The following is a 13,193-nucleotide window of genomic DNA, read 5'->3' on the forward strand; positions in this document are numbered from 1 at the left end:
AAAGACGTAGATGGATGTGCTACCCCAGGCTGTCGTGGGAGCCACACACAAAAGTACAGAAATGTCCCCGCTGAGCCCTTTTCTATCCACACAAAGACACACACACGCGCACACACACACACCTAAAATACATTAACTGTAGACCTGCACATCTGCCAGACCTATTGTATCACTATAACCTTTCTGTTGGATCGTTTCACATTGTCCTGAGTATTTCTATGGACTATATGGTGTAGACCTTTCTTGCATGATTGTGTGTTTCCACATACTGTACTAAATATGCTTGTGAAACAGAATCAGTGCAGAATGCATCACAATTGCATTTGTGTGTGTGTGTGTTTCTGTGCGTGCTACAAGAACTTGGTGGAAGGTAATGTGGGAAGGAGCGGGGCGGGGTGTGGGGGACAACCACGAGCCTGGTGCTTCGTGGTTGGTTAAGAATGAGGCAGAATGTTGGTGTGTTTACTGTCCAAACACTCCCGCTGTGTCTGCTGAGAGAGATGCCGGCTCCTAGCCAGGGATTTGCTTGACTTGCATGATCCACACACACGCACTGTTGATTTGTTTGCATAAGAGAAATTAGCCAACAAGCAAACACAAGCAGAATGACTATATGCTGACTTCATGTGTGCCGACTGAGGCGCGTCCTTCATGCTGGGTGCTAAGTTGAGAAACCACACAAGGCAACATTCTACTGCTTTTCTCTCCAAACATATCATTTCAATAAAATGCTTTCTCCGCACAACAAATTGTTGCAGTGGTGTATTCGAATGCATCTGAGTTAGTGAAGCAATGGCATTAAATGTTAAGAGATAACATCGTCTGTAATAAGTAGTTTCAGCAATATTAAGCAGGAACTGGAATAATTAATTTACCCATTTATTGGTTTCTAATTTGTAACTTCCACACTTTCTTGTCAAGATTGATAATGAGTCACACTCACAGGAAATGCTGTTAAGGCTTAGATTTTAGTGGTGACACAGGTTTCGTACAACCGTGAATTTAAATGGGATGCTCAGATGTTGGGTATACTAAATATGAACTCTGTCAAACCAGGAGAGCTGAGTGATAAGTGTGTAGATGATGCTTGGTTGATGTATGACCACTGAAATGCTGCGCAATTCATCACTATTTAGCAGTAAATGCTCAGTTCCAGGACTTGTCATCTGTTCTGTGATGACTAATAGCCTGGGTTTAGAAAGCTGACAAAGGCATAGTGTAAATAATCTGCTTGGGAACAGATGATGCTCCCTGTTCGATACAGGCGTGACCCCTCAAGCAGCTTTTGTAAACCATTAGGAAAGGTGTACAGAAGTGCCTGCTTTGGGAGTGGTTTGAAAAATATGGACCTCCCCCAGCCATTAATCAGCTTACCTGTGCTGACCAGGCTTCGCCTTTATAATTAAAGCTGGCTGTGCATTGAACTGTGAAGGTAGCACCATCTTTTTAGTTTGGTGAAGATTTCAATAAATTTATTTTGAGATACACTAACTTTAACACTTTAAAATATCTCGAGGGCATCTATAAAGTCTCAATTAGAATTGGTATTAAAACAAGTTTAAAACAATATAAGGCATCATATTACAATAACATGTTAAGAACATGCAGACAAATCTGAATGCATTTTGTAAATAAAATAAACAAATGAAATGAAACATTTGCAAAACATGCTACAAAATGCTGGGACCTGAATCTAGTTTAAATTCAGGTAGCTGTGTGAGACGCTCCTGTGACTCTGCAACACTTCAGTCAGAGCAGGTCCAAAGAAAAGTGTCAAGTGTACGTCAACGGGGCGGAGGCAGAGAGGATGACGGGAAAAGAGGCGCAGGTCAAAGGTCATACCTGAGGGGCTCACACTCAGTCGAGTCTGGAAAAGATGGTGTTCTAGTTTCTCTGGTCAACAAAGAGGGAAAGAGAAGACCAGCAGAGGGAGGTTCTTACTAGCACTACGTTTAGCCCGTCTTTTAACACAGTTACCTGTTTTGGAGAAGGACAGTCTGAGCTAAACTATGCTAAGGACCTGCTAACGCGGCCTGCTGCTGTATACAGGGTGATATTAGGAAGTCTGCTGAACATTTAATTAAAATTAATACATGTAAGTGGGTGCTGTGATAAACAAACTCGAGCTTGAGCCTGTAACTTTGCTAGCTACAGTATCTAACGCTATATTAAACGTCTGTGTTTTGCTAGCTCGTCCACTCGAACATCAGGTGCGTCCTGATGTATTTGAATAGTTCCCTACAATTAAATACCTACAGTTTATATTGATAATAGCAGCGGCAGCAGTAGAAACAGTTATTTCAGCGGTACTGAGTGGTTTTATTGTCACTGTGGTGGTTTTGCTGTAGCTAACAAACATTTTCTTTCAGACTCTGATTGTGCTCTGACATCGGTCAGACAAGCCCCCCCCCCCACTTTTCTTTTACTGGCAGACATTTTGACATGTCATAACAAGTAAGGCAAATGTATAATTATTCATAATTAATCACATTAATGATGACTAAGTGCCTCTCACTTCTTCCAGGGTCATACTATTATCCAAGTTGACGACAGCTGATTGACACGGGAAAGTAAAATGGAAGAGGGATAATAAGTGTTATTACTCACACCTGTGCTTTTTCTGCCATAAGTTGAAATGTCGAATGTGGAAAAGAGCCAAACTGTCTATACATGTTGCCATATGACTGATTTATACAGGCCTTTGTGATCGGGCCAGTGACAAGCTTTACAAAATGAATAGACCCACAGCTTTGACATTCAGGAGTCAGGACTTCAGTATTATCATTGTTGCCAGATCTAGGGAGGGAAATTAGCAGCCAGATCTGTCAAAGCATGCCCAGAGTAAGCAACTGGGCCACGCAGGCGAGCATTAACAGCAAGTAGACACAGTAGTTCCTTTAAATGTGTCTTCCCTCTCATATCTCAAATGTCATATTGATCTTGCTGCTGCCTCACCTACATGTGCTGAAAAAGGAGACAGCTGAGAGGACAAACTGTTTTGTATGGCTCTTTGACAGTGGAAGTAAAGAAGTTGCATATAGCGATGTCATTATTTAACAAGAATTAGCTGCAATTCTTTTGTGTTTGATACAGAGACAGTTTCTCTCCAACTTTTTGTAAACCTCCTAGAGTTTTATTTGTGATATTTTATTTGTTCTTTTTAAGTTTTGGTAAATGTGTCTTAAACATGTGTTAAACATACATTTTATAAGATATATAAAACAAATAATTGTCACAATGAAAAGAGTTTGTGACAAGAGACTCTTCTGTCAAGAGTTTTGATAGGTCCGTGTTGACCTACCATGAAACAGTGGAAGTGTTTCCTATAGTTACAAAGGTATGCCATCATGCTGGAAGAGTGACAGTAAAGCGAGATTATAAAGTAAGATTATAACATTCTCACATCCTCCCCTCTGATCTTTTCTTCTTTTTGTAGTAGATTGTGAACACCCTTCATAGCAATTACATCTTTTTCTTTGTTTTTAAGATGAGGCAATAACTCTGCAATCTCTCATTTGTTGTCACTCACCCAGTATGGCAGTATTGCTCCCGATCTTTTGTAGCTGCTCTCCAGATATTCTTGATATGCTTGGAGTTACATTCCTGGTGTCCAGCTGGTAGCATTTAACTGGACGTATTGATTGTGATTTATTATCACAACTTTATTCATTATCACATCTTTTTTTTTTTTTTTTCCACATTTTTCTGACATTCTGGTTCCACTTGTTCTTTTAGATATATTATATATCACATATCTGGCAAAAAGACAATATTAATCGGGTAAAAACAGGGTGCTGCATTTCTAAATGAATTTTGCATGCTTTTTGGTATTCATAGTGGGTGCAGTGCTATATTATTACCAAAGATATTGTGATAACTGTTTTAAATATAGGTGAGGATCTCACCATGTGGACCATGTCTTGTGGAGTATCCTAGATTATGGTATAGTGACACATTTTTATCATCTGTTATGGGCCTGCAACTTTGGTCCAAACATACAGTAGTATAGCTACTTAGGACTACACAGGCTAATTCTACTACAGCCTTACATGATGCAAAGTTGATCACATTTTTATTATTTTAGAATTAAATTCAATAGATACTGAACTTACTTACTGCATCATCCTATTATTTTGTTGTTTGTATCCCTCCTACAGATTTAGGGTCAGAATGGTTGCTTTGTACTGGAAATGCTGACACTCTCTGACACAGTCTTTCTGTGCTAGCTGAGCAGTTATTTCAGTATACTTACCCAGCACGGCAGGCATGTTTTTCTTTTTTCTTTAACTAAACTAACATCCCACTTATTTTCAGCCAAGCAACTTTCTAAAGGTTCTCTGACAGCGTTAGCACACAACTGAGTATGGAGGAGGAGAAGGAGGAGCAGGAGGTGGAATAGGGTACAGGCAGGGGAGGTAGAAACAGTAGAAAAGAGCTTTTAAAACAAGCTGAGCCACCAACTGCTCCTACACATCTTTTCTCTTATCTTAATAAGTAATGAGGCTGCCACAGGCTGACAATGAAGTATTTTGAAAATAGTTCTAATGTATGGCTTTGAAAGGAGTGGCTGGGCATTGATGTATGGCACAAACAGGCTCGGAAACAAGTGAAATATTAATGGGCTGTTTCCCAGGAGTTAATGTGGGATTTACCTGATTGCTTTGTTGAAAGACGGGAGCCTGGATGGAGGTGGTGAGGTAGCATGACAAGGATATGACTGAGACACAAAGGTGGATTGAAGTGAGGTGGATGTGTAGAGATGGCTTTCAGTAGCCAGAGTCATAAAATGTGGCCATCCACCACATGTATCACTAATCCAACTCATTGCAGTGGCAACAAGACTAGAACAATTAGAGACAAAAATTAAACTAAACAGATTGAAGCACCTCTGTAAAATGTTGAGTTTACAATAAACTCAAGTACAAAGTTGATCTTAAAAATAAAGACATACACAGCTGTTTTTTTGTTTATTTTACTGTTTCTTTTTATAAAGGTTTGCTGGAATTGTATTTATTAACTCTACAACAGGCATGAACACAATCTATCTCTTTTCCTGTTGTTAATTAATCACCTGGGACTACTAGATTTACACATTGTCAACCCAGTCTATCATATCTGGATACACCACAAGGGAGCAGCAGTGTAAAAGGAAGGGAGATCAGCAGGTTGTTAAAATGTGTCATAGGCATAGCATGTGTCATGTAGAAAAACATTTAACTGTCAGTTTTCTAATGAACGTGTATAGTTTTAGTAAAAAGTCAAACCAAAATGTTCACGTGTACCTCACGTGTAATCAAAATAGGAGTCACAAAAATTAGGAGTACTTAAATTAAATTTTATTTTGTTTTGCTAACAGTTTTGTACAATACAGAGTAAGCATACAATAATAGGTTAAGTACTTTACCCAGTAGATGATGCCTAAAACAACACTGACGCACAGAATGTAGAGTTCCATTTAAGAGCAGCAGAGAGCTTGGAAATGCCATTCAAGCACTGGAAAGGTCAATAGTTAGAATAACTTTTGTTAGGAGGGGGGGGGGGATCTTGGTTGTACACTCACAAATTGCTTCCAGATTCTTTCTGTCTCTTGGAGCAAGTTATTACCAAAATTGAGTACAGACACTACTTCATTTTAGTAGAATCATACATTTCCCTTTGAAGTGTGGAATGAATGGACACTCTACTAAATATTAAACATGACCTTACTTCTCTTCAAGTCACCCTCTTGCTGTTTGTTTTGTTTGTGAATACGGTACTCCTTGGGGACTTTACTGCACATGAGGTTAAGGAATGATTTTTGATTGACAGAAAATTAACCAATATTTCAAACAGATGGCCTGTGTTTCCTTCCGTGCTTTTCTGTGGTTTCTGCATGTACTAGAAGTCTATTCAGTGTTTCAAATTTTTTGTAATTCATCTTCACCAGCCGCAACAGTGTTTTATTGTATTAAAGCTATCTGTTTTACAGTGATTGCCATGGTAGATGGTACACATGTACTCATAATAAGCCTATTTTTGTTGGAAATTTGGAGATTTGTTCCTTCTTTCCTATACTTTGTTACCTAGAGCTTTGTTTTGTTGATATATTGGATATGTTTGAACTCTGTTGGAAACATTTTACAAAACCCAATACAGCTAATTCAGGCCAAAGAAATAGAAGCCTTTTTTTTATTCATCAAAAAGAACATTTGTTTCTCTTCTACACTAAGAAGTGGTTTTGTAATGCAAAAGATAAAAAAGCTTTTAACAGTACAGGTATAACTGGAAGTATATTAAAGCTGTTTTTTTGTATGTGGGGCTCAATTGTTAAGTTACTCTTGCTGAACACTCATGTTTATGATTGTGATTGGTACAGTAAACTTAACAGGGATATTACCTATGGCCAAATTTATTAATCAGACTCAGGTTGTTCTCATAAAGACTGCAGCTTTAAATATCTTAATGGTTGTTTTCACATACAATACGCGCTCTGAATAATGTCTGGAGAATCGGATCCAAGCATTGTCCAGAGTTGCTTGTTCACAGCACACAGAAGGAGATAGTCCAGGTGAGATGCATTCACACTTTGGGTACTAATTTATTAGAATTTGGTGAGGGGTGTTTTCTGGGCATGCAGGAGGCATAGCGTAGCACAAATAGTACACAGTAGAAATCATAGTTTTTTGCTTACAGTACAAAGTACAGTCACATGACCAGAAATGATGCATGGGTATAAGCCCAGTTTCTAAATGCTTTCCAACCCAATGACACGTGGACATTACACAGACTTTGTACTAGGGAGAATGCAGGATTTAAGTTTGGGTAATCTCTGAGCCGACTGCCTCGGACATTAGCGTTCTCACATGCAGCCCACTGGGCAATGTCTAGAGAAGTTCAAGGTTCCAATGGATGTGTGAAAGCAGCTGCTGATTAGTTTCACACTGAGTGGTACTTTGGATACCAGCTCTCCAAACAGGGTCTATTACTTAGGCTTAACTTCGCTGTTTAGAACCCAAAGTGCTTCCACTGCACGGCGGCCCTTTCACGTTGTGATTGTTCTCTTTGTGACTGGGAGTGTAAAGCAGGGTGTTAAGTAAGCCCCCCCCCCAGCACCAGTACTCTTGCTTTCAGCTAACCTGAGAGAGACACATGGTGGCAGTTGCTGTGAAAGGGTGATTTTCTCATCTTCTGTCAAACATCATAGCACACACATACGCACAAAGAAAGCCTGTACCTTACAGTCAGTTCTAATGAGACCTTGCAATGTGAGTCTTTTCATGTAGATTTATTTTCACTTTATATTTGTAGAAAATATCTTCAGTTTCAGTAAACACCTATTTCACTGGCTGAATGTTAGTCACTATAATATCCTGTCTGAAGGTCACATTAGCCACACTCAACCTCTCCTCCTTTTTCACTCCTCCTGAACAGAGTAGTACTGCAGCTTGAAATGAAAAGCAAATATTAATATTCGCTGGTGTTACTCTGGAATGTAAAATATGGGAGGCCAAGGGAGGTGTTATACATTCCCCATTTAATGACACATTTGCTTTACTGCTTTGTGGTCGGTTTTGTTTTTCAAATAACTGTATCATCCAATGTCACCTGTTTTGTTAATTTCTAAAGTAAAACATCAGCATTTCATTAGCAGAATAAACCCTTTTACTTTTATAAATTGTCAATCGGTAAACTTAGAGAGTTTTGTTAGTATCTGAATAAGCCAGAATTTTGGAAATTTGGAAACCAAGCAAATAAACTCAACTGCTGCACGATATAGCAATTTATCTCAAATTTTTGGTGATTGCAAAAGCACAATCATTAATCCAAGATGTTAGCTTTGACTTTTCAGGCATGTGTAGTTGTATTAATGACATTTTTAACCAAAGATTGACAACTTTGCACAAATGATTTACACATAGATGCTTAAAGCCACAATTCCCACCTTGAAAAGCTGGTTAGTATTGAAGTGTCTTTATGAGAAGCAGGGAGAGATTGCTCTGTGATTTTTAGTCATTTGATGGGCTTGACATGATTGCTCTTACAGGAGCCCAATTGCAGCGTGAAGGAGTCGAAGTAAATATGAAATGGGTGGTCCACAGTGACATTAATAGAGTTAACCCAGTGACTTGGTGGGAGGAACAGGCCTCAGCCATATTAACCTATCTGTCTGTGTCTGCACACAACAGCTGATTGAAGATAATGATAAGTGTGTGTCATCAAAATACACTAACCACTAACACAATAGGGTGTATGTGAGCATGGATGCCTGTGTTCACTTTTCTTCGACTCCTTTTAATCTTTATATCTGCTGGTGAAGAAAAAAAAACATATCTATTGGCCCTACATGGGAAAATGTCTCTTGCTACTGTTGGCTTCTTATTTGGTGCGTCTGTTAACACACCAGCATTCAGTACAGATGGAGCACTTGGGAGGTTTGCATTTGGCAAACCTCCCCTTTCTGATTTAGTGTAAGGTGGTAGACAGTAGATGTTTTGAGCGGATGGCCTTTAATTAGATTCATTGTAGCATAGGTTGTTTACTGTAACCACCCCTCCACCCCCATGCTCCTGACAGCACCTTTGAAATATGGCACTTTTGCTTGTTCGCTTTCTTCAGCTTTGCCATCCAGATTTAAAAGCATATTGGTGTTTATGCACAGAGGGCTATAATGATCCATCATACCATGTGGACGAGGGGGCTGAGCTCTCTGCTCCACATAAATAAGTGGCAATTTGGCCATCTGCTTGGATTCTTTCTGTCTCCCTGGAGACCCCCATCTGCCTTTACATTATCAATTACAGTTCAGCCATACTGCTTTTCCCCACTGCGACACTACCACACTTTTAGACTGCATTCAAACAGACATTTGCCCTATTTTAAAACAGTGCAAGGGGTTGCATTGGTGCATATGTGTTGTTGCATGTATTGTGTTTAAAATATATCAGATGCCAAGGTGCAGCACAGTAATGTGTAATACTCACTGGGAGTTTTACAATTCTGGAAAGTTGTTGTGGCACCGGTCACTGTTTCATCTGTGGTTGTGACAATTAAGAGGTAAATGACATGAATTATGCTCTTCATCTAACAAAGTAATCCACCAGAAATGTGCTATTGCATGTATAACATGCCAGTTGATTGTCTTGTGCTTGATGTGTCAGGTGTTGATTGTCTGGTTGCACCAGATCTAGCTCTTTTTCTTTCCCCAGACAATATGATGTAGTTTTGGATGTCAACCCGTTTCCCTTGTTCAAATGGATAAGTTACAAGAACACTGAACCTCATGCAAGGACCACTTATACAAACAGATTTGTTCTTAACAGCCACATATCAGTGTTTTCAAAAAATTTGTGGCATTCACTAATTGTCTAATTCTTCAATAGATACAAATGAACTTTGCGAGTTGAACCAGACATGTCAAACGTGTCACGAACAGACAAGGCTTCCTGTCTCCACAGGAGTAAAACACACTTGTTTGACTAAGAATTATAGTGTGGCTTTATAATAAGATATAGAGTTTGAATTTGATGAAGTAGTTATATTAAAATGTACAGCAGAGGCAATATAACAAACCTAATGTTAAATTAATATGGATGTTCATGAAAAAAAGGTCAACATTGTCAAATGTGGGGTGGGGGGGGCATTTTTGGAGACATTTATTGTGTTGTAGAGAAGCAGAACTAAGGTTTAATAAGTAAAGTGTAGAACCTGTTAGGCTATTGAACATGCATGCTGCAAAATGTATGGTCAGATATCTCCAAGATGCCTTGGTGCCCCATGCACTGCTGTGTTATCTCAGTATTTTCAATAATACATCTGCACTGCTTCCTGTCTCATCATGATTTCTGATTCTGTCTACTTTTAGTGTGGCACTCTATACCTCAAATGATTTGGTGAGTCTGTTGAATGTGAGGAGACACCGGCTTGAGAATGAGAAGCACCTTTGTTCTGCGGTTTCCAGGAAAAGCGGCCAGGCTCTCAGGGGGACAGGTATGTGTGGGAAGAAGACCCTTGTCAAATGCATGGTGCCTCATTAATATGGAGACAGGTGTTCTTTTGATGAGTTCATAAGCAGTTCACCAGCAGCCTGGAAGTAGTGCACTTTACAAGGCTGTTCAAAGATCTTTGACATCTGAGGAGAGCCAGTGAAGCCAATAATCCTACTTTCAGAATGTGAGTCTTTCCTCTGAGATCAATCCCAGATCGAAACATCAAATGAAACTGCTGCTTTTCTCTTTTTAAACCTCCCTCCTCCCCTTACAAAAATCACTTACTAGATGGTATTAGACAAGCTAGCAAAAGTGTCATTACCACTGGGAAGACTGGATGATTAGATTTCCGGCAAAATGTGGAATATTTTCAACCAATTTAAGCCTATAGTTAAGAGCACAGCATTATTGATAAGACTGTGCTCTGGGTCCAGCACTGTGCCCAAGGGCCCAGAGAGAAGCAATCCACAGAAGTGGGCTTTCATGTTCATCTGTGTACAAGAACAAAGCGAGGATTAAGTTTGGGCCTTTCATCCACAAAGCAGGAGTGTTTTTATTTAATTTTTTTTACTCACCCATACTGAAGCCTGCACTGGGCTAGAGGCATTTCAGAAGTGCCACAGCACTGTCACCTGTGGCAGTTTCTGGTGATCTCCCACACTTTGTGCTGCCATGCAGAGGGAAGTGTGGGAAATTCTTTTGCCACTAACAGGCCTGATGGCAGTTGAGTTACAACTCTGCAGTACACACAAAAACTGCCTTTATTCTTTATAACATATATTTTGAGTTTAGATATCATTGAGATTATACTCACAGGTTATACTCTACAGGTTTGGTTGCACTAATTGTCTTGGCCAATTAGAATAAATGTTGTCCTTGTGTTCTGACAGGAAATCACGTAATTTCTGGCTTCTCCTTTAATTCGAACGGATGTTTTATTTTGATGATAGACTGGTCAATCGGTTTGTATTGATGCTGTCATTTCTGGAGGCAAGAGTGGGTCCAAGTTAAATTGTAGATATGTTGGGAATCATGTTTCATCCGTCTCTAAGGTTTATAAGTAGATTACCTTTTGTAATTCGTTTTGTTACACCAGTCAATAAGCGCCCAATGCAAATGTGGTTCATTTGTATTTGAATTGATGTCCTGTCCCCATTAACTTATGCCTCTAATGCATTCTGGTACATTAGTAAATAGACCTGCCGGATTAATCATTAGTTCATTGGGATCATTTGCTTTCCTCATGCTTAATCGAATCTCTGACATTGGTAATAAGGGCAGATTTCACCTGCCTCCGTGGACACTCAAAAACAAAGGACAGTCATTTCTATGTAAAGGCTACATGCATGCTTTTTACCTTTTTATAATCTCACAGTTTGTTCATTCAGGTAAAAAAATATTACATACTGTATGACTTTATAGCTGCTTTAAATTCTACTTTTCAAATGACTATAAAATAGTCATTGAATATTTCCACTTTAACATTCACTCTCATTACATGAACATTTTGAAGCTGTGGACACATATGCTAGAGTGACAATGCTTCATTGGCCTGTGGTTTAGTGCTTCTGCTATAGAGGCAGGGACACATCATCACGTCTTGATTCAGCAGCACCAGAGATGATACATGGGGTCACTGCATGTCTAGAAGTCAATGCTGTGAATTAAAATAGCAATATATGCTGTGGCTTGTCCTGGAACTGCTGAGAATGACCTTAGAGAGTTGTTAGGAATACATTTAGGATAACACAATTGCAGATGAGCTTGTTCAAGCAGTCTACAATGTTGCAGCAGTGATTCATACCAGCATAATGCATTGCAATATATCCTTAGTGGCTTTTTGAGATGAATAAACAGGACTGAGACCTGTCCTGTGTGAGGGACATGACTGGGAATACCAATACTATGCATTAGTCCGTTTGCCAGTTCATGAGTGTGCGTGTGTATAACTGTATTAAGGTGAAGTATGCTGCTTCTGTGAAGGAAGTTATATTAGAAGACACACTGTGCAAAGGTATATTAGAAAATCTTCTCACAGCATATTTTTCTTTGTGTCTTTCACTGTTCTTTTGCTGGTAAGATGTGTAGACTGAAAGCAGCAGCAACAACAACCATTATGCTTGTATGCTATGTGCTGTAGCCCATCTAAACAAAACAGCCCATTGTAAATGTACCCTTAACCCAGAACCCACCCAATCAGCACTTGTGTGTTTCTTTTGTTTTCCAACCACCCTCAAAATACATCAATCTCCTTAATGGGTGTTTTTTTTCTTGTGGATAACATGGTTCAGAATATAGCAACACCAGGCCAACAGGATCATAGATGGAGTCAGGCCACACAGGCCCTTAAAAAGCAAGATTAATAACCCAGTCCAGATGATCTCATAGTTAAGTGTTTTCTGTTGTATTTACACATCCGCCTGGGCTGTCAGGCTTCTGCTCGTCCCTGAGAAATGGAACCGACACATCCTGACACTAATGCATCACTGAAAATATTTGAAATGAATAAAGCTCATGCGTTCTAGCAACAGGGAGAGAGACATTACAAACACTCCATTTGACATTGACACAATGGCGCCTCTGTTCAATGCAAACACTGTTATTCTCCCTCAACCAGCGACCCCCCACCCCCACCCCTTCATCCTCCTTTTGATGGAGCAGTCACAGAGGGGACAGTCTCTAGCACTCAGTGCAAACTAATGAGACATGTTAATGACATTAGACATTTAATTCAATACATGTATAATTCATAATAATTGATCGTCTTTGTTTGAGGCAATACCTTTGTGTGAAAAATTAACCTATTAAGCCAGGTTTAATCCAAATCTAAGCTGTCACAACACTCAGCTCTTATTGCATCTCACACGTTACTTGTCATAAGCATTTTAGATTAATCATTTGGCTATGAGCTTTCATTCATGATTTTTAGCGTTTAGTTATAAAATACTGTAGGTGAGGAACATCTTTCAACAAGTGATTCTTTATTTTCTCATAGCTTAAGGGGTATATTAGGAATATTAATTTTCAAGATAAATATTTCCATACTACGAAATTCCTTTGAAATATCAGTTTAATCTATTTTTCCTCCCCTCTGTTTCACTTTGTCTGGCCAGAGTTACACAATGAGTTTCTTGTGCTCTAAAATCCATTTTTCTTGTGACAATCTTTTATAATGCCATCATGGAAGATTATAATGCAGCCAATTCGCCAGCCAATAATTTACACCCC

Source organism: Anabas testudineus, chromosome 3 (genome assembly GCF_900324465.2).
Source record: "Anabas testudineus chromosome 3, fAnaTes1.2, whole genome shotgun sequence".
In the NCBI taxonomy this organism is placed as follows: Eukaryota; Metazoa; Chordata; class Actinopteri; order Anabantiformes; family Anabantidae; genus Anabas; species Anabas testudineus.